This window comes from Protopterus annectens, chromosome 8.part0 (genome assembly GCF_019279795.1).
Source record: "Protopterus annectens isolate FY-2018-M chromosome 8.part0, PAN1.0, whole genome shotgun sequence".
Lineage (NCBI taxonomy): Eukaryota > Metazoa > Chordata > Ceratodontiformes > Protopteridae > Protopterus > Protopterus annectens.
The window spans coordinates 1057505183-1057526747 of NC_056741.1; the positions used below are offsets into that span (position 1 = coordinate 1057505183).

Genomic DNA, 21565 nt, shown 5'->3' on the forward strand with positions numbered 1-21565 from the left:
CCTGTGTCCCTGCTGGACAGGGGCTTTGGTTGCTGACTTGTCTAAACATGGGCTAAACTCTTGGCTAGGCTTATAAGGGTATCAGGGCCAATAGCCTAGTAACATTCTATGATCCTATGATGCTATAATCCTATAACTGTTGGGGTGTCTAGTCCACCAAAGTCAAGTGCTGATGACCTAGAGGAATTCATACATTTTTTTGCATGAAATGCACAAGGGTAGAATAACAGTAGCTGGAAACTTAAATTTAGCAGAAATAGACTGGAATAATATTGATTCAATAACATTAGTAAGGAAATTATGTTCAGGAACAACAACTGCTTCAGATTGTAAAACAGCCTACCAGGGAATAGAATATACTTGACATTGTGTTCTTAAAAAAATTACTGTTACTTCATGTCAGGTTTATTACCACTGTTGATGTATAGTGATCATGGGGTCATAAAGGTTAATTTGTTGCTAGATAATTCTGCCATATTAAAATTTAAACACATGCACAGAAGATTAGTAATAGATTGTATGGACACAAGACAGTCACTCTGTAAAACTTATTGGAGTGATGTGCTCAGTGGAAAAACTGCAGAAGGAATGTGAAAAGTTTTGAAACAGAAATTTTTTGAATGCAAAAAAATCAAAAAAATGTTTAACAGCAGGATCTAGGCTTACAATGTCAAGTGGATATATTTCCATAATAACAACATACTTAATTAAGGTGAGAGATAAAACCATAAGAAATGGAAAAAATAGACTGAACTACAACACTGAAAACTGAAATAAGCAAGCTGGACAGACAAATTAAACATAATGTGAGACAAGAGCAAGAAAAAAAATTGAAGAAAATGTATATAAATATATTGAGTATAATAATTGAAACCATTTTACAGATTTTTTATTTTTCATTTATATATATTTTTATATATTTATTTATATTTATACATATATTTATTTATTTCAGATTTATTTTTATTTTATCGAAAATGCACTTTCGCGCACAAACAAAAAAAAAAACACGCCAAAAAACTAAAAAAATAAAACAGTACTCACATTTATCCCCACTTTAATATTCTCACTCCAAGATCGCACTAGAGTGAGGAAAAGGGAATATTCCCTTATCCCCACTGTACCGTGATCTAAGTAACAGTTTGCTTAGTTGTACAATCAACAATACAGTTGATGTGCAACTAAATCTACATGCAAACGACTGTTTGCTTAGTCACCTTTCAGGGAAAGTGCATTTTCGACAAAATGCACTTTCGCAAAAGTGAGTTTGATCATGTACATTTTGATGAAACATACTTTCGATCATAAGACCAGGACCCATATATATATATATATATATATATATATATATATATATATATATATATATATATGAGTCTACTTTAAATTAATGAAATTTCACTTACCAGAATTTTAAATGATGGAGATGATAACATCGAACTTGCATTTAAACGAACACTCGCAACACCAATATTTCCACCAGGGAAAGGAGGCAGTTGGCATTTCGGAATTTGTCCTTTTCCACACTATAGTGTGATCTTGGAGTTGGTATATTTCATTAGGGGGGTGTGTGGGACACAGACCCCCACACTGGGGAGTGTGGGGGGTGAAGCCCCCACTTGGGTGGAGAAACTGCTGCAAAAAAGAGTAAAATCCCATGATTGGAGGAACTCCCTGGTCAGCTTCAGTAAGAAGCTGAGATCCCTCATAAAATCCTCCAAAGCTAGTTACGGAAACAAAATTGCCACTGTTTCTAAAGACAGTCACAAAGCATTCTACAGCTATGTCAAGAATCTCAATGTCAACACTCAGATCTGCTCTGAGTTACAGCACAATGGCACTAAATATACAGAACCAACTTATATTGCCAACATCCTGGCAGATAGGTTCAGTGCTAACTTTACCACCCTCTCACCCCCTAAAGGGCCCACCTCTATACCAGAAGAATGCAAAGTTCCTGTAATCATGGCTTAACAGGTAAAACCACACTCGCCAAAGCCAAGAACACAGCATCCATGGGACCTGACAACATCCCAGGCTGCGTTCTACATGAACTACAGAACAACCTGGCACCCCACTTAAGTACCACATTCAATCATAGCCTCACCTCAGGCTTTGTGCCCACTGAATGGCGCATAGTGACAGTTATCCCACTCCACAAAGGGGGATCCACCTCGGACCCCGGGAACAACCGTCCCATTAGCCTGATGAGCCTAGTCTGCAAGGCCATAGAATGTATCATCATGGAACTTATAAACAAAGACATTGGTAATCTCCAAACTCTGGACCCCACCCAGTTTTGTTTTTTAAAAGGCAGATCATGTCTTCTACACCTGATAGACTTCTTAGAAACAGTCACCAAAGCCGTAGATGAGGGTAAGGTGGTTCACACAGCCTATCTAGATCTCATCAAGGCTTTTGACACCATCCCCCATTCTGGAATTATAGATAAACTCACTAAACTAAGTATAAATCCCTATGTCACAAGATGGGTTGCCAACTGCCTCACAGACAGAACCCACACTGTGAAAGTAACAGACTCCAAACCCGACTTCAGACCAGTGACAAGTGGAGTACCACAGGGTTCAGTCCTGGGTCCTCTCCTGCTTGGTATCTACTTCTCTGAAGTACAGGCTAACACAGAAGGTCTTTGGATAATGAAGTTTGCAGATGACTGCAAACTAGGAGCCATAATCGAAACTCCTAATGATGTGGACATCCTACAAAAGGGCCTCACTGAGACAGATGCCTGGTGTCAAAGCCATGGCCTCAAGCTCAGTGACAAAAAGTGCATTGTCATCCCTTTTGGTAAAAAGTCTGTACCCATGAACTATCACATAGGCGGTCGTCTACTTAACACTGAAAGTGTGATAAGAGACCTTGGGACGCAGGTGGACACTAGTCTCTCCTTTAATAATCACATTGCCACAATAGTCAGGAAATCCTTCTACGTGGCACACCTCATCACAAAAGGTTTCTCATCCAGGAAAAAAGAGGTAATTGTTCCCCTCTACTCATCACTCATTAAACCCATTATAGAGTACAATGACCCTTTTGGTATGTACCTCACAAGACATCTACAACAACTGGAAAGCCACAGAAATACCTCACAAAGAAGATTACCAGCCCCAAACAGATGCCCTACGCAGACCGTCTCAAAAAACTCCAGCTTTACTCCATCGCATATTGCCTACTCAGAGGTGATCTCTGCCTAACATACAAAGCTATGTCAAACCCAGAGCTATTGGACATGCTCCACTTAAAGAAATCCCAATCCTTCTGAGCTACACGCTCTAGGGACCTAAACCTTGTCACCACAATAAACAGAACATGATGGAGGAATAGGTTCCTGTCCCTGAGACTTCCCATACTCTGGAACAAACTACCTATCTATATCAAACAGCAAAATCTTGATGATTGGATGGGAAATAGGAAATTCACCCCAGGGATCACTTCTGTGTCTCTCCTCAACAGGGGCACAGGAAAATAATTTTCTTGGGTGGCGAAAGCCAGGGTATCCTTTTGGCTAGCCTTATATAGGCCCTAGGGCCAATAGACTAGAACCTACCTATGAACCGATATATATATATATATATATATATATATATATATATATATATATATATATATATATATATATATATACATACACACACACACACACACACGCACACACACGCAAACACTATTTTTGACTTTATATTTTATATACATATTTTATGGGGTTTTTTGGGGGGGTGACATCACACATCATCTGGCAAAGTAACTGCATGGACAGCCTCCTGCAGATTCATGTATATAATGGCTTCAGCAACTCAAAGGATATTTGCATTTGTATTTCTTCTGAAAATGTGCATATGGCCAAGTTCAAAAGCATTGCTGCATTGCATTAATTTATGAATCACTCTGTCATGTTTTCTTTACCTCAGTATAGAAACAAGGAAAGCTAGAAAATAGAAAGATACTAAATGGCCTGGCCTTTTCAAGCCTAGTCAATCACAATTCCCAACTTTGGTATGTTCCTCTGTATAGATAGGAAATGGTCAAGTTACAGTTCTGTATCAGCTTTTTATATTCTAAGAGACATAGGTGTTACCCCAAGGGTAAATTTGCAGTTTCCCACCCATTTGTCCAGACTGTGTTTGAATTGCTTTAGGGAAGTATTTTATTTTACATGCATGAGAAGCCTGTTCTAGAGCAGTGGAAGCCTCTGTGAGATGTATCTATCTCTCCAGCATACCCTGTTTAGATTACTGGAAAGGTTAAAATCCTTAGAGTGTATGTTTTTGATACTACTCTTTTGCATATATGGAGCAGATCCTTCTGTACAGGGTCTAAGGAGGCCTAAAGAGCTAGGCAGAGCTCACCGCTTAGCTGTCTACAGGAGAAAGAAAAATGGGGAGACTGATCTAGTGCTGTCTACATAATGTATGTGCTGGACTCCTTGATCTAATGCTGTCTATATAATGTATGTGCTGGACTCCTTGATCTAATGCTGTCTACATAATTTATGTGCTGGACTCCTTGATCTAATGTTGTCTACATAATTTATATGCTGGACTCCTTGATCTAATGCTGTCTATATAATGTATGTGCTGGACTCCTTGAGCTAATGCTGTCTACATAATGTATATGCTGGACTCCTTGATCTAATGCTGTCTACATAATTTATATGCTGGACTCCTTGAGCTAATGCTGTCTACATAATTTATGTGCTGGACTCCTTGATCTAATGCTGTCTACATAATGTATGTGCTGGACTCCTTGATCTAATGCTGTCTACATAATGTATGTGCTGGACTCCTTGATCTAATGCTGTCTACATAATGTATGTGCTGGACTCCTTGATCTAATGCTGTCTACATAATGTATGTGCTGGACTCCTTGATCTAATGCTGTCTACATAATGTATGTGCTGGACTCCTTGATCTAATGCTGTCTACATAATGTATGTGCTGGACTCCTTGATCTAATGCTGTCTACATAATGTATGTGCTGGACTCCTTGATCTAATGCTGTCTACATAATTTATGTGCTGGACTCCTTGGATCCTTTTGGTAAGGACTTTCTGGGCATTCAGGTTGAATCATGTGTCTCCGTAGATACATACCAAAGGGAGCATTGCACTTCATGATTGGTTTAATAAGGGTTGAGTACAGAGGGTCAGTAGCCTCACTGGACCTGAATGCAATGTCCCTACGTATAAGTTACACTATGTAAAATAACTTCCATCTTGTGATGAACACATACTTCTCAACTGTACAGATGTTCGCAGAATGTCCAGATTTTTGCCTCATATTTTTGACACATTTTTCATAAAATTGTGGTTTTCTGACAGATTAGTGGCACATTATTAAAGACTAAAGTTAGAAAATAATGACAGACATTTGAGTTTCAGATATCATACCCTTCATAAAATTCATAATAATGCAAAACCTGTTATTCTATCAACTTTCTAAATTTATAAGAGCAATATTTAAAAAATGTCCTTATTTTTGTGCCTTTGTCCCACTTTTTATGGCTTTGTCCAGATTTCTTGCTCTAAGAGTTTGACAGGAATGGATGGACATGTGTTGGTCAATGGACAGATCACTATCTACACAAGTCACATGATCCCTAAAATTTCTACCTTAAGAGATGTGCTGATAACGTAGTTTGCAGGGGTGGATGATTTTCTGAAGGAGATGATTATGCATTTTTTGCATTTAGTTTGAACTCCTGGCTCTCACACCAATTGTTCATTTGTGTGAGACCCTCCTGGAGGATGTCTGTGTCTTTGAGGGATCCTATGACTGCCCAAGCTTGCAGTCATCTACAAATGTGGTCAGCCATAGCTCATTTGTAATGGCCTGGATATCAAATGCCAAACAGGAGCAGTCTCAGTTCTATGGGGAACTCCAATTGTGACTGGCCTTTTAGTGGGGGTGGAGTCACCTATTATCGCTTGCATCCTCTGTGAAAGCCAGTTGGCTACCTAGTGGATGGCATATGGATTTATTTGTGTTTTTTGTAAATTTCTGCAATATCTGAGTGGGAATAGTATTGAATGCTTTGGCCAAGTTCTAATAGGCAGTGTGAACTGATTTGGCCTCATCCATGGCCTTTGTGACCTTCTCAAATACATTGACCAGGTTCAGCAAACATGATCTCCACTTGACAAACCCAAACTAACTAGGGTCCAGTGTCTGTAGATTAATTATGTCTTTGTATGTAACATCCCTGACAATTCTTTCTATGGCTTTACAGATTAGACTGGTCAGGCTAATGCATCTATAATTTCCCAGGTTCAGTAGAGGGGCCAACCTTGTGCAGTGGAATGGCAGTTGCTTTCTTTCACTCCATTGGCAGAAACCCAGTTTCAAGGCTGAGATTGAATATCTTCATTAGGGGTCAGACAAGTCCTCTTTCAAGCTATTAAGGAAGCACCCTGATATGGTATCAGGGCACATACACACTATGTTCCTTGCCTTGGACAGCACCTTACATATACACTGTGTTCCTTGTCTTGGGCAGCACCTTTAGGACCTGTTCTATGGTGATACCAGGGGATGGTATGGATTTTGCTATCTCCAGTGGTAACGGGGTGGGGGGTGTGGGAGGTGGACTGAAGTTTGTGATGAATGTATCCGTCAGTAAGTTTGCAATGTTGTCTGGTGTTTAAACATGGTGCCACTTGTCACCAGTTTGGCACTCAACTACACATTAACCTTCAGCTTCCTAACATAGCTAACCATTGCCCTGTGGTTGCCTTTGCTTCAGAGCCTATATTCAACTCAAATTTGGCTCTAGTGGTTTTAATTAGACTGCTCATCTGCTTGTTAAGATTTATGATTTTGTTTTTGTTATGTTTACTGTGTTTAGCCATTACTTTTTTCCCATTGAATAGCTTGTTTATAGCTGGGTCTACCTAGCTAGTTTATTTTTCAAGATTTTGTTTTGCTTCTTTCAAGTGAGAATAGCCTCCTCTATATACCGGCTTAGGAAGGTACCTAGGAGACTGTTTCAGCACAGGCAGATTAATTATGTTGGTTTGGTAGGGGGGGGTACAAATTTTTCCAATGTATCACTCAATAATCAGTAGTTTGCTTTGGAATAATTGTTGAACATTATATGGTTTGAAGGGAGCCCTTGCTTCAGTATAATTTCTCAAGATACTGCTTTGTGGTCTGACCTTATAAGAGAAAATGATACATAAGGGAGGAGTTGACAGCAGCAAGGATCCAATCGAGGATGTTGTTTCCATTTTTGGGAGTTTTAACTAGTTGTTCCTGGACATTCATATTAACAAAGTTCTGAATTTATAGGCCTGCTGGTTTGAGGATGTGGATGTTTCCCAGTTTATCAATGGATAGTTGAAGTCTCCCAGAATTATCATGTTAGATTCTATGCTTACTGACTCAAGTTCCTTTAGGTATCTTGTGTGAGTGTCCTGAGTCATGGAGGGGGATGTATAGCTAGTGCTGATATGATGCTTTGTTGTGCCTATGTTTTTTTAAATATGGATAATTTCTTTTTCATCTTGCTGCTTTACCAGACTGGAGGTGCAGTTATTTTTAGTGAAGGTTCAGACAACTCCACCTTGTTTCCCTTTCTGAATGGTACCTGGTCTAAAGGTGTGGAATGCATTATAGCCCTGTATTGCCAGGATGCTTTTGGCTGCTTTAAACCATGTCTCAGTTGCCACACAAATGTCTATGTCCTCCATCATGAGGAGGGCTTGTAGGGAGTCAAATTTCTTGTTCAGACTTCTAGTATTTAGTAGTATTACCTTCATTTTAGTAGTATTATCTTCATTTTTGTTTGACTATGGTGGTGGTGCTGCGGTAGCATTGTCGCCTCACAGCAAGACGTTGTCCTGTTCAATTCTCAGCTAGAGCGTCTTCTGTGAGGAAACATGCGTGAATGGGCATATCTTCATTGAAGGTTGTGCATCAGGGCTGGCAACTCGGCACGTAAAAATCCACTACCAATCATTAGCAGACCGGACTTCCGCTGTGGTGAACCCTAACAGGGAAAAGCCGAAAGACACAACAACAACCTTCATTTTTGTTTGAGTAGGTTTGGCTATAGGTAAGTTTAGTACAATGACATTTCCTAAAAATGTAAATAAGGTTTTATCAATATTCAAACCCAACTGGGTAGAGGTACAGGCTGTCCTTGGCAAAGCAGCCCTCTCTGTCTACCATGTCCTACCAAAGTGACAGAAATTGCTCCCCTTAGAATGACACTAGAGACTAAGCCAATTGTTAAAGTCAATCATTTTCTGCTGGTATTGGAGAATCATCCTTAGTGAGGGTAAAATACTGCTCAGTGCTAGACTTATACCTGCCTGAGGGTTCTGTCATGTCTCACTTCTTGTAGTCCAGGGAGGATGACTCAGATCATTTACATCAACATGTGCTATGACCAAGTGCATGGGTGACCTGAAGAATCCTGATGCCTGCCAAGCTTCTAACTGTCACTCTTTCCTTTCACAGCCTTGTTAGTGGAACTTCTGTGTATCTGACTATGAAGGCACCTGTGACTAATATATTTGATGCAGGGGTTGCCTATCCAGTGGGATTTGTTCCTGCTATTTGGTGACTCTTGATTTTATGTGTGTTGGAGCATTTTGTATTGATGTTATTTCTCTGTGTATTAAAGTGATGTGGAGGGGGCATATTGATTGTACAGCACTTAGGAGGTCTTAGTCTTTGTGTTTTTTGTACTTTTGCACTTAATACCTCACCATAAGATGAAATGTGAACATTGCATAAGTTTGGGAGTGATGTATGAAATGGCTTAGTGCTGACAATCTTATTTATAGTAATGTATGTGTCACGGGTATTTTCCTCCAGCAATAACAGGTACAGCCATCTCTCATATCCTAGATGATCATCAGTTAGCATGAGACAGTTCTTACATTACTTAAATATACCCATCTCAATTGGGCTGGCTTCAGGCATTGTAGGAAAATGCTAATCTGTGCCTAAATCATGCTCCCTGCTTTGTTATGCAGTCAGTAGCATTTAGCATGGCTGACCACATTTTGAATCACACCCTGCCTGCACTTGGCTGCTTGTCAAGTACAATGCAACAAAGTTTTCTGAATCCAGACCATGTTATTCTTTCGAAATCCAGTCTAACTTCTTCCAGATTTCTGTCTTCCTAGCATCATTCTAGCAATAAATTCCTTACAAAAATAGAAACTGTAACAATTGCCACCTACTTCATAATAGTAATAATTATAAACGATGCAACCTCTCAAGATATGTCAATAGTCTGAACATTTGCTTTTCACACAGTGGAGTAATTTTGTTACATTTAACTGTATGTCATCCTGAACTACACCACAGTTTATCTATTGCTTAGGAGGAAAAGGATCCCGAAATCTGTCTTTTTCAGTGGAACTACTCAAGTATTGTGCATAACAGAAGTATCTGTACCTTTAATGAAATATAATACTGCCAACTGGCTAGCATTTTACATTTTGCCAGCTACTGGTAGGAGTGGCTATGCTTAATATGCTCTAAACCGAAAGTCTCAAACTCAAGGCCCATGGGCCAAATGTGGCCCATAGATGCTTTCAGTCCATCCCATGAACCTTGTTCCAATCTGACCTAAATTCTCTTTTAAAAAATAAAGGTCTGGTTAATTTGTAGTCCAAACCATATTAACAAATGCCTGTCTTTGTGGCTTGGATTGCCAGTAGCGTCTCATCTGTCTCACTTGGTTATCTGTGGAAACAATGAGAAAGAGAGAGAGAGAGACAGAGAGAGAGAGAAAGACTACATGGAGCACAAAACAGACCAATATCCCAAATGATCAAATTCACATGCTTCTACTGTTCATCTGGTTTGAGCTCCAGGAGGTAATAGTGTGAGACCAGCTACCCACTCAAAATACCTTGTACTGCTGCATGTTTTAGATATTCTCTGTTGTTGTCTTTTCCCGGTTAGGGGTCGCCACAGAAGAACTCTGGTCTGCTAATGATTGGCAGTAGATGTTCACAAACACCGAGGTGCCAACTCAATGTTCATCCTTCAACGAAGGCACGCCCATTTACGCATGTCTTTTGAATGCCCACCCAACCATGGGGAGGGCATGCAGACTCCACACAGAAGGCACTCCCTGCACTGCAGCCGAGAATCGAACGAGAGAACCTGTTGCTGTGAGGCAACAATGCTACTGCAGCACCATCGCGGAAGTCCATTTTAGATATTCTCTGTACAAGGTGCAAATCAAATGATAAATGAAACACACAGGAGTGTGTGTGTGTGTGTGTGTGTGTGTGTGTGTGTGTGTGTGTGTGTGTGTGTGTGTGTGTGTGTGTGTGTGTGTGTGTGTGTGTGTGTGTGTGTGTCTGTGTGTGTGTGTGTGCGTGTGTGTGCGTGTGTGTGTGTGTGTGTGTGTGTGTGTGTGTGTGTGTGTGTGTTCAACTGACTGTCTTTATCTTTTTATTTTACTTTATTTTATTTTATTTTTTTTTTGTAGACACTTTACTGGCCCTTGGCTCAGTCGACTCATCTGTCTCTCAAGCCATTTGAATCTGAGATCACTGCTATTTATTTCATTCAGAAAAACAGATAATGTCCAACTACACAATACTATGTGCTCTGTAATATGAATAAAATTTCAAGTCCTAATACATCAAATATGCTGCAAATATGAAGTCATAAAATGCAACTAGCATTATAATTAAACAGGGGTACAAAATAATTGCCAGTTTGGTAAAATCTGTTTCCTCTGTTTCTTCCTCTTCTAACCAATCTTCCAAACATTTAAATGCTTAGTCTTGTAAGACTGACACTATTTAAACTCTAATCAACTTACTGCTGAAACCTTTCTACCTGATGTGAACACTTGTACATAATTCTTACTTTATTACATTTGTTTTAGCTTTCTTAAGTGATATTATGTTTACTGTTGCTTTTCTCAAGTGTTTTTATCTCTCGAATGTAATAATTACCTCTTTTAATTTCTTTATTAATCCTTTATTCACCATGTAACAATATTTTATACTTTTGTATATCTGTTGGAGCTTTTCTCCCCGAGCCTCTACTGAAAATGGAAATATATCCAGCTAGACTAGCCCGGTCAACAAATGTAAAATAAAAAAATAAAAATAAAAATAAAATAATGGCTTGCACTGTTGAAAGCAGGCAAGCTACTGCAGCAGTGACAAGTCATTTCAGTAGAACACAATATTCTTGCTTGTTTCATGCACACAGAAAGCCACAGTGAATGACTAAAACATAGCTTGTGGTTTACTCAAGAAAGGTAGAAAGAAAAATGACTTAGCCCACATTTGACCTACATTTGTGCAGTGAGGGAGAAAAATTTGTATATGTAATACTTGTTAATGAGTGCACTAAGTTAATTTGAGGCTGATGAACATTGTTGCTTGTAGTGCATAATGGCATTCTGTCTATATCTGTCAAACAGTAGTACCTCATAAGATGAATTGTCAAGTTCCCAAATGGTGCAATTAATGATATGGTTGTTAATCCATTCCTCTCTAAATAATTTTCTAGTATTATTTCAGTTCTTCCCATTTCAACAGATTTCTTTATGAGCCTTTGAATAGTTTTTAAAGTTTTATTTGACAGTTTTTTAGTTTCTTGCAGCCTCCTGCAAAACAGACTTGATACATTAAAAACAAAACATATATTCACACACCACTTGGAAATCACATCCCTTCCTCATTCCTCTGAAAGACAGCTATGCATACTGGGGCTGTTTAGTGTCAGCTATGTATATTGGGACTTTATTGTCTGAATTCAAGAAAAGGAATAAAGAACAGGCAGTGTGACAAACCATTATGTTGACTGCGGTAGTGGTGCTGCGGTAGCGTTGTCGCCTCATAGCAAGACGTTGTCCCATTCGATTCTCAGCTAGAGCGTCTTCCGTGTGGAGGCATACGTGAATGGGGCGTGCCTTTGTTGAAGGTTGTGCATCAGGGCTGGTAACCTGGTACATAAAAATCCACTACCAATCATTTGTGGACCGGAATTCCGCTGTGGCGACCCCTAACCGGGAAAAGCCGAAAGACGCAAACAGTGTGACAAACCATTATAGAATACTACAATATATGTTCGGTGCTATATATGGAATAGGGCGTGAGTGGGTTCCATTGTAAAGATAATATCACACTATGTGTTTGGTAAGGCATACGTCTAAAGGACAAAGGTCATACAACTCCTAATTGTGCTGTAATATCTGTACCATGCTCACACACCAACAGTCTCCCTTAATGTACTGTTTTTTTTTTTTTTTTGAATTTTACATTTAGTATTATATGCATGAGCTTTTTAGTTTGAATTTTACATTTAGTAGTTTTTATATGATACGTGTATGTTTCATAGTATGTTGTAATATAAAATAGCCCTTGCGGCCATTTTAACTAACCAATTGCTATGTAGAATTATAACTTTCTACCTGTGTTGAATTTTGGTATGAACATTTCAGGGTAATTATTTAAGGAATCTTTCTGTCAATGCAATGTGTGCTGTTGTCCAGGTACATTTGTATTAGGTGTCAGCACTGTGCAATACCTAAAAACAGTCCTTCATGTATTTTAACTTCCTGAGAAATCAAGCATTTTGGAGATAGCCTAAACTCAACATAAAGCCATTAATTTTCATTAGTACTTGAAATTCATTTCTATGGTGTAGTCATAATAATAGTGGCTATATGAGTAATAGCATCATTGCTGTAAGATACTGTGTACATATGATTTGGAAATAAGCGGTACGCATATTTCTAGCTAGATATTTTCATTAGCTGAGCATCCATGGTGTTATATTGTTATGATAGATGTATGTTGGCAGTCAGGGTTTAGACGAGTATTAAAAAGAGCTCACCATGCATGTTTCTTTGTTGTGTTTTGATTTCCAGAAAAAAAAAGAAACTGCAGCAAGAAATTTTCCTATGGCAATCTGAAGAAGGCCAGAAGAAGGCACACAAGTTTGTTGATTTGTTATTACTTGACATAGCTTTTGTTCATTGCTGGTTATGTCTGGGAATGAGAAAGAAGGATGGTTTTAAGTATTTTTGTCGTAGTTATATTTGCATTTATTTAATTATCTTTTATGGTTTATTTATTCATTTATTTATTTATTTAGTTATTTATTTTAAATGTGAATAAAATATTTAAACTGATCAAATAAGGCAACTTGTTCTTTAGTTGCTTGGTTTAAAAAAAAAATCTCTCATTTAAATTCAATGTCAGTCAGATCTATAGATAATTGCTACCCAGCCTGTATAACTGAATTTTGGTAAGTGAATTATTCCAGATGAGGAGGCTTAAATATCACACTGACAGTGCATTTGACTCAATGTTGCTGTTTTTAACATGACTTAATTATTGTTTAATTTAAAATAACAAAATTCTACATTAATTTATAATAAAATTATACAAACACCCCCCCATATTTCCAACAGTAATTCAGACATAGGTTAGATTTCCAGTGCATTAATAGTAATGTGTTGCTTGCATCATAGCTATTCAGAATTCCTGCCTTTTAATATTGTCTCCTTGTTAGCTATTCCATGAAAACTAAGTAAGAGCGCATTTTTAAGGAGTAAAGATCTTTATAGCCATCTTGATTAACTCTTGGGTGTTTATCATCTACTTCAACTGATCACAAGTCCACCAACAATGAGTCAAATCTGTGGGACTTTCATTACAATATTGATAGTGTTACATTTAGCAACTCTTATCTTGAACAAGTTTGCCTGAGTATGATGAGTTTTGTGGAGTATTGTGTGCTGAATTGCTTTATCTTATGGGAAATACATTCTTTAGAAAGCCCCAAGTATAATTATAACCAGTCTTGAGTCAATTACTTTGATATTACATTAGCCTATCTTTTCAGACCCAGATGTGTAGCTCTTGTCTTATTCTTCCCAACCAATTTCTTTTGCATTTCTTTGAGTCTTATGTCTTCATGAGAGGATTCATTCAACTCAGTTTCTTTTATATTGGTTACAAAGCATAACAGGCTGCAAAAGTCTTCTTAGCTATTCTTTCTACTACATTAGTAACTTCCAGATGGACATGTATTTTGGTTTAGCTGCATTTTCATTTCCATTTTGTTTGTATTAGAACATACTATTTTTGTATAAATGAACCAGAGGTCTACGTGTGAGAAAATATTTTACTTTGGTTCCAAGTGAGTATTTGTTATATGCTGGCCACCCAGTTGGATTAAAGCTAAATTCTTCATTAACAATATAAGAACTTACCCATGTTTTTCTGGAAATAACCCTCACATAGTGAGAGAAATCTGTCAAATGCACCATCCAGAAATGACCGCAAACTAAAACTATATCCGTTTGTGGTTAAACGTGCCAAAACAATTCTACCTTCCATACCTTAAGTACTTTAAGACCTTTGTCTTAAACTGTCTAATTAGGCTTAGATCTGTCACTGTTCCCAAAGTTTATTGGTACATCCTGAACCCAGTCCCATTTTATACCCAAGTTTATATTGTCACTGATAAATAGCTTCATGCACACACACAATCAGCTTTTCTCTCCTTTTTGTGCCAGCAAGCACTTGTCTTTGCTGCTTAAATCATTCAATTGTGCTAAAATTCATGGGCATTACCTCAAATAAAATCATATGCCAGAGACATATTTAACAAAAACCTCCCATGTGTGTGTGTTTTTATTAAGCAAAAGACATCTTTATTAAAATATAATTTATGACATAGGCAATAATACATTTATATAAATGAAAAAAAGCATATTGACATATTTTCAGTTGCAAATATTATGCATCATGTGTAATCTTCTAAATAGCCATTATCAATTGAACATTACATAGCTCATTCGATTCCTGTCTTCCCTTAAACCTCATTCCTTCTCCAAAACATTAGTCTACACGTATTGTTCCTTCAAGTCCAATTTTTCTATATAATTTTCTTCTACCCTTTTTTAAAGATCCCACTTCTACCTTTGTTATTATATTCACTACTTCTAATGCAGTTGGTTTAGACTTTGAGTTCCACTTTCTGTTAAGTGATTTCTTGGCAGTCACCAAAATTAAACTCAGCAGTGCCTTACTATGTCTAGGCAATTCAGAGTCTGTATCACAGTTCAAAGAAATAATTACACCAATTTGTTCAACCAGTATTTCTAATAGAGTAGTCTGCAGCTGCCAACTCAAACAATTCCCATAAAATACATTCTCAACTACGTCTTTCTTCACAACACACATCCAACATTTGAAATCTACCTAAGCAAAATTCTTTGGAGTCTGCTTGGGGTATAAAAATACCTATGCAAACATTTCAAGCAGAACTTCTAAATCTTCTAGATTTTGTTGCATATTTGGGAGCCATACAAATATTTTCAATTTGTTTCTTTTAATTTGCCCTACTAAATATCTTATTTTTAACAGTACCTTCTGTTCCAGACTCAACTGAAAACTCTACCAGTGCTGTTCTTTCACTAAGGATCCCCTGATTCCTTTCACTTTGCCTATACTCTGATATCAATCCTTGACAGGAAGGCAGGCAGTCTCTTACCTGCACACCACATGTATTCTTCCCATTCTATTACCTTTCTCTCTCTAATTATGTGCTCCTAATACCTTAGTTCCTTTGCCAGTTTTCTCCAGTAAATTCTAACAAACTCTTGCCTATTCTCTGTACCCCTAATTGAAGTAATCCCAACCAGCAGAATCTCCTTTCTCCATTCCCATGTTGGCTTAGTTCTTAGAATACTTTCTGCTATGTCCAAACTCTTTAAATCATCACTCAAACTACACTACCAAAATAACTTATCCTGTCACTGCACAACAACTAAACCTCCATAGCCTCCCCACCTCATCCTAAACCATCCTATAGGGCAATCTCAACTAACCTCTGTGTATATTGTTGCCCTACCGCCTGACTTCTAAAGATGGAATTGAAATAGAAATAACTAAAACTGCCAAACTACTAGGTATTACAATAAATGACAAGCTTACCTTTAATCCACATAGTCATAACACAATAAAAAAGGTGTACAAAGTCTATACTCCTATAATATAGCAAAACTGCTGCCCTACTGCCTGAATTCTAATGGAACAAATTACCCTCCCATATAACTCTAATGGAATATTCCAAACTCTTTAAATCATCACTCAAACTACACTACCAAAATAACTTATCCTGTCACTGCACAACAACTAAACCTCCATAGCCTCCCCACTTCATTCTAAACCATCCTATAGGGCAATCTCTACTAACCTCTGTATATATTGCTGCCCTACTGCCTGATTTTTCTTCTCCTCCTCCCTGCCTCTTGCTGCCCTTTACTGCCTGACTTTTCCCTCCTTCCCCCTACCTCTTGCTATGCTATCCTATGTGTCACTGACAGCTTACCTCACTATCACATCGGCCCTTTTACTCATAGGCTTAACTCTCTCCCATGCTTGAAATCTTCTGTGAATTTTATCTGATGATGGAACTATGAATATGTTTCTGTTAATGTACTATACTGAATGTACTGCCATTATAGTATATAATGTGAATTGTATGGTATTGATATTGAATGTGCTACCATTAGGGTATATAATGTGCAAATATATTTTTAAAACTCAAATGTCCTAATGCTTTTTTGACTGTACTACCGTGGAGATTTTCTCCCCGGGCCTCCACTGAAAATGGGTCACTGGCCCAGTGGACTTTCTTAGTCAATAAATGCCAATAAATAATAAATAAAATAAATATTATGAATATAAAATTCTGCATGGCTATTGTTATTCTCCTTAAGGATCTGCATCCAAAATCCCAGTCGCTCAAACTCCCATGTGTTTTCATTCTGAAAAGGAAACAGCATGGGGATTGAGTAAAACAAGATTAAAGTACACTCACAACCCTTATCTAAGGAACAATACAGAGCAAGCCTGACTCCAGGATCAAAGCAAAAAAAAAATCCTTCTGCACTTTTAAACTGTAACAAATTATATGTTACATCTGTAACAAGTAGCTGCAGCAGTTTAAACCTAATGCAAGGAGTGATAAAGCACTTCAGGTCTGACAACAAATGCACTGCTGGCATTCATTTCTGAATAACACAGCAATGTCCTTAAGACTGATCACTTGATAATGGCTAGAACAAAAAGATCTCAGTTTTCCCTTCCATAATGTATTTCATAACAGAAAGAGATGATTCCTCCTTTTGACAATTTCCTTTGGAAAAATCTGAGAAAATCTGAATTCCTACCACATCTAATTCTACCTTAATTTTCTTAATTTCTGTAAGGAGCTTTTCTTTACCAGTTCTGTACAAAATGTGTCTATTCCTGATCTTTGTCTGAAATCACCTTGTATTTTCATCACACTCAGTCAAATGTCATGGGAACATCCTCAGGAGTACACATCACCTTTCTTTACATTTTCATGTAACTTTTGGAATCTTATGTTTTTTAATTACCCACGTCTTCCAGTCCAACATCCTATAGATCACAGCATGCTACTCGGTTTCCATTTTCTTAATATGCTCTTGTTATTTTTTATATTGAAACTGCAATAATTGATATTTGTCATTTCCTTGTTTTACTTCATAGATTCATAGGTAAGTAAGTACAAAGCTAGCTGCCCTTGCTGACCATTTTAAGCCTAGCCAATTCCCCTTTTTGTGGTTATAGATTGTCCTTATCCATCCCATGGTCAATAATTATATATTAACCCTAATGAGAATTACCTGGATCATACCATAGAAAATATGAGGTGACCCAGGCATGGGATAAAGCATTTAGGAGCTGCCTCTTTCCATTAGGAGTACAGGGTGCAGTGCTGGGGTAAATTGCCTATTTCTTAACCATAAATCTTTTTGATTATGTACTTTGTTTTATGTGAATGGGGTGTCTGTTCCACATCAGTGGTATCCTCTGCAAGATATACCTCTCCCTCCAAACCATTCTGTTGATGTTGCAGAAATGTTTAGATCCCTAGACTGAGTGTTTCTGATACCATTTGACTTGTTGATGTGCAGTAAGTCCATCTGTAGTGGGTCAGAGGATGCCTTTTATGCTAGGCACAGGTCAATGCTTAGCAGTCTGTAGAATAGTGAATATAGTGACAGGACTTTGAGTCACTCCATGTAGGACATGTTGTTTAGGCCTTATATCCTTTTAGTAAAATATCTTTGAGGACATTCCAGTTGTTGCATGTGTCTGGACAGATACATGCTAAAGAGGGGAATATTATTCAATTTGTGGCTTAATGAGGGCTGAGTAAAGGGGATAATGACGTCTCTAGATCTAGCCATAATGCCTTTCTTTATAAGCTGTGCAATATAGAAGGACTTTCTAACAACAATAGACACATGTTGGTTAAAAGTTAGGTCACTGTCCGCATAAGTTCCCAAATATGAACAGGTGGGCCAACTCTTAAGGGTGTATTGCTAATGTGGTAGTTCCCTGAGGTAGTTGACTTCCCAAAGGCTGTAATAATGCATTTTTGGCATTTAGCTTCAGTCCATGATTTTGGCCCCAGTTATTTATATGAGACAAACCTTCCTGCATGATGGCTAAGTCATTTGGAGATTCAATGACTGCTCCTAGCTTGCAGTCATTTGCAAACTTAGTCAGACAGACCTCTTTGGTATTGGCTTTTACTTCAGAAAAGTAGATGCCAAACAGGAGAGGACACATGACTCCATTGGTGACTGGTCTCTTTGTGGAAGTAACTTCCCCTCATTTGATTATCTGCATCCTATCTGTGAACCAGGAGGCAATCCAAATGGTGACATAGGGGCTTATTCCCAGTTTATTTAGCTTTTTCTTCTAAGCCTGAATTAAGAATTCTGTCAGAAGCTTTGGGCAGGTCAAGATATCCAGGTGTACCATTTTGCCTTCATCCATTGGTTTAGTGACTTTTTCAAAAAAAAAAAATCCATCAGGTTGATTAAGTATGACCAGGCCTTGAAGAATCCAAACCAAGACAGGTCTAGTGTTTGTAGTTTCCCTATGTCCTGAATGATTAATTTCAAGATAAGTCTTTCCATGGCTTTGCATATGAAGCTGGTCAGACTTATAGGTTTGTAATTGCCTGAGTCTATGGCAGATCCTCCCTTATGCAGGGGATTGACTGTAGCTGCTCTCTATTCACTTGGTACAAAACCTGTATGGAGGCTGAGTGAATAGTCTTGTTAGCGGTTTGGCTAAATCATGCTCCATGCTATTTAAGATGCATCCAGGAATACTGTCAGGACCCACTGATACAATATTTTTAGCTTTTGATAGCACTTTTAGGACTTGGCCTTGTGTAGTAGCTGGAGGTGAACCCGTTAAGGGTATATATTGAGGGACAGATGGAGGGGAGAGAGGAGCAAATTTAGAGCTAAATTTATCAGTCAGTAGGATCACTATATCTTCAGCCTCTGTGTAGGTAATATCGTTTACAGTCAACTCAGTACATTGAGATTACAAATATAACTAAAACATGCCTTGTGACTGTCTTTGGCTAGGGTAGGCATTTTAGCCTCAAACTTGGTTTTGGTGGATTTTATTAAGCCCCAGCATTGTTTGTTTATTTCACTGACAAGGGCTGTAACATTCTGGGAATTACTCCTTACTTTTTGTCAAAATTCTTTTCCTTTTATTGTAAAGCTTGTTGATATTATGGTTCTACCATGTGGACTTGTTTCTGAGGTTTGTCATGTACTTGTTCTTATGGGGTATAGCTGAAACTATGTAGCTGTTTACATGCTGGTATAGTGTGCTAGTGTACATTTCTTTTTAAGTTCTTGTTTCAATCAGTTGAATTTGTGTTATAGCTTTTCATATCTGACTGCTAGTTCTTTAATCTTTTGCATAGTTATTTCAATATTTCTCCACTTGTTTGCAAATGTCTGCAATTGCTATTAAGGCCAAGGTTTCATGGTGGGCAAGAATTCCCCCATAGTCTTGCTCCCTCTTGTTCTGAGTCTAAATTACTATACAGGCCACCATATTTTCAATTTCTTTTCGTTCCTTCTCTGATCCATTATATTTATATTGGATTACTTTTAGAGACAGGACTTCCTTATTAGTCGCTTTCTTTCTTTCAAGTAGCACCTTTAACTTACTGCTGTTATTTTTTTCCTATACACTTCAAGAATGTATGTGTGACTTGAAGGGCTGATTTTCTTTTTCTATTTAAGTATATCAATTTGATGTTACAGTGGCCTTCTTCTTCTACAGTTCTCATTGTTTTTGTACTTTTAGGGCCAGGTCTTAGTGCAAGTATGAGCTTTAGGCATTTCTTTGTTTAAAGGTTTTATTGGATTTTCAATTTGTAAAATAATCACAAAATGATTTACAGTCAGAGATTTGTGAACATAATAAGTGAAAAAAATTCAACTAAATCTCATGCACAAAAGAAAAAAAAAACAACTATTTACAGGAGTATCCATTAACCATCAACTCATACAATACATTAAATCTAAAATGCAGTTATTTTTGCTTGTCAAGCAGATCTCTAAGTTTTGTCCATGCAAGAAGTAATCCTGGTTGTTCTTGACTTAATTGTAATGATTTCCAGGTGACAGTCTTCAGTTGCAATATTTATAAAGTCTTTGAAGGAGGGTGTAGATTCATTCTTCCAATTCTGAGTTATAACTTTTCTTGCTATACATAGTATAGACCTTAAAATGTGATATTCTTTTTTTAACACATCCATCTCAGTATATTCCTTATTCAAAAATATTTTGAGACCTCAGAAACATATCTTACCTATATGCAGTTTTTAATACAGCAGCAATTAATTATTGCCCCTTATTACACATTGAAGATATGCCTTTTTCATTAATTCAGGGTACTTTCATAATAAATTTGTCTGCTTTTGATTACCTTTACCAAGAACGTTAGCAATAATTGCTCACGTAAAGGCAACCCGATACAAGAGAACTTAAAAAGTTAATTCATGGCAAGACAGAAAACCAACTCAAAAAAAGAATTTACCAACATACTTATGCAATCAAAAAGAAGGACAACACTAATGCTTTGTATAGGCATATAAACAACTGTCAGAATTAAAAAAAAAGAGTTTTTTGTGTGTTTTAGATAAGGTAATTATAAACAGCAGGGGAGGGAACTGGTCATCCTACCTTAAACACAGAGAAACATATTGGCAGATTTTACTAAATGCTACACAATTTCCAGGGATTAATGACATAATTTCTATTAGTAGTGTACTGGCTTTGGACGCCAATAAAAGATAAAACACAAATGTTTTCTTTTTTTTATGAAATTGAGTAGTTATTAGCTAGTTCCTGAGATACACATTTTTGGTGATGGATTGAAATATATTTTAATATATATGCATTTTTATACATTTTACACTATTACATGTAAATGGCTTTTTAGCTGGTTTTGCTCTTTGACTGTGTTTTTTGACTGGATTAGTTATCTTATTTAAAGATGAATTTGTAATGGCAATGCTACCTGATGATGTTTCGTTTTATTAAATAAAGGAACAAAAGCACTAATTTTCCATTTTGGTGGTCCAAACATGTCTTTCCTTTCAGCAGTAGTCGTTTATGTTATTAATGTCTGGTTATACTTGTTAGCTGTTATTTTTAATTAATTCATGGTTACAGAGTTCAAATA

At 37.4% G+C, this 21565-nt stretch overlaps 1 protein-coding gene across 1 annotated transcript in view; it reads left to right on the top strand.

Moving 5' to 3' along the window:
- LOC122809216 (probable G-protein coupled receptor 33) overlaps positions 1–21565 on the top strand; it is a 351141-nt gene that overhangs the window by 63953 nt on the left and 265623 nt on the right. The window contains exon 2 of the mRNA XM_044080526.1: positions 12877–12945. The gene's annotated coding sequence lies outside the window, so the exon portion shown is untranslated. The remainder of the gene's footprint in view (positions 1–12876; positions 12946–21565) is intronic.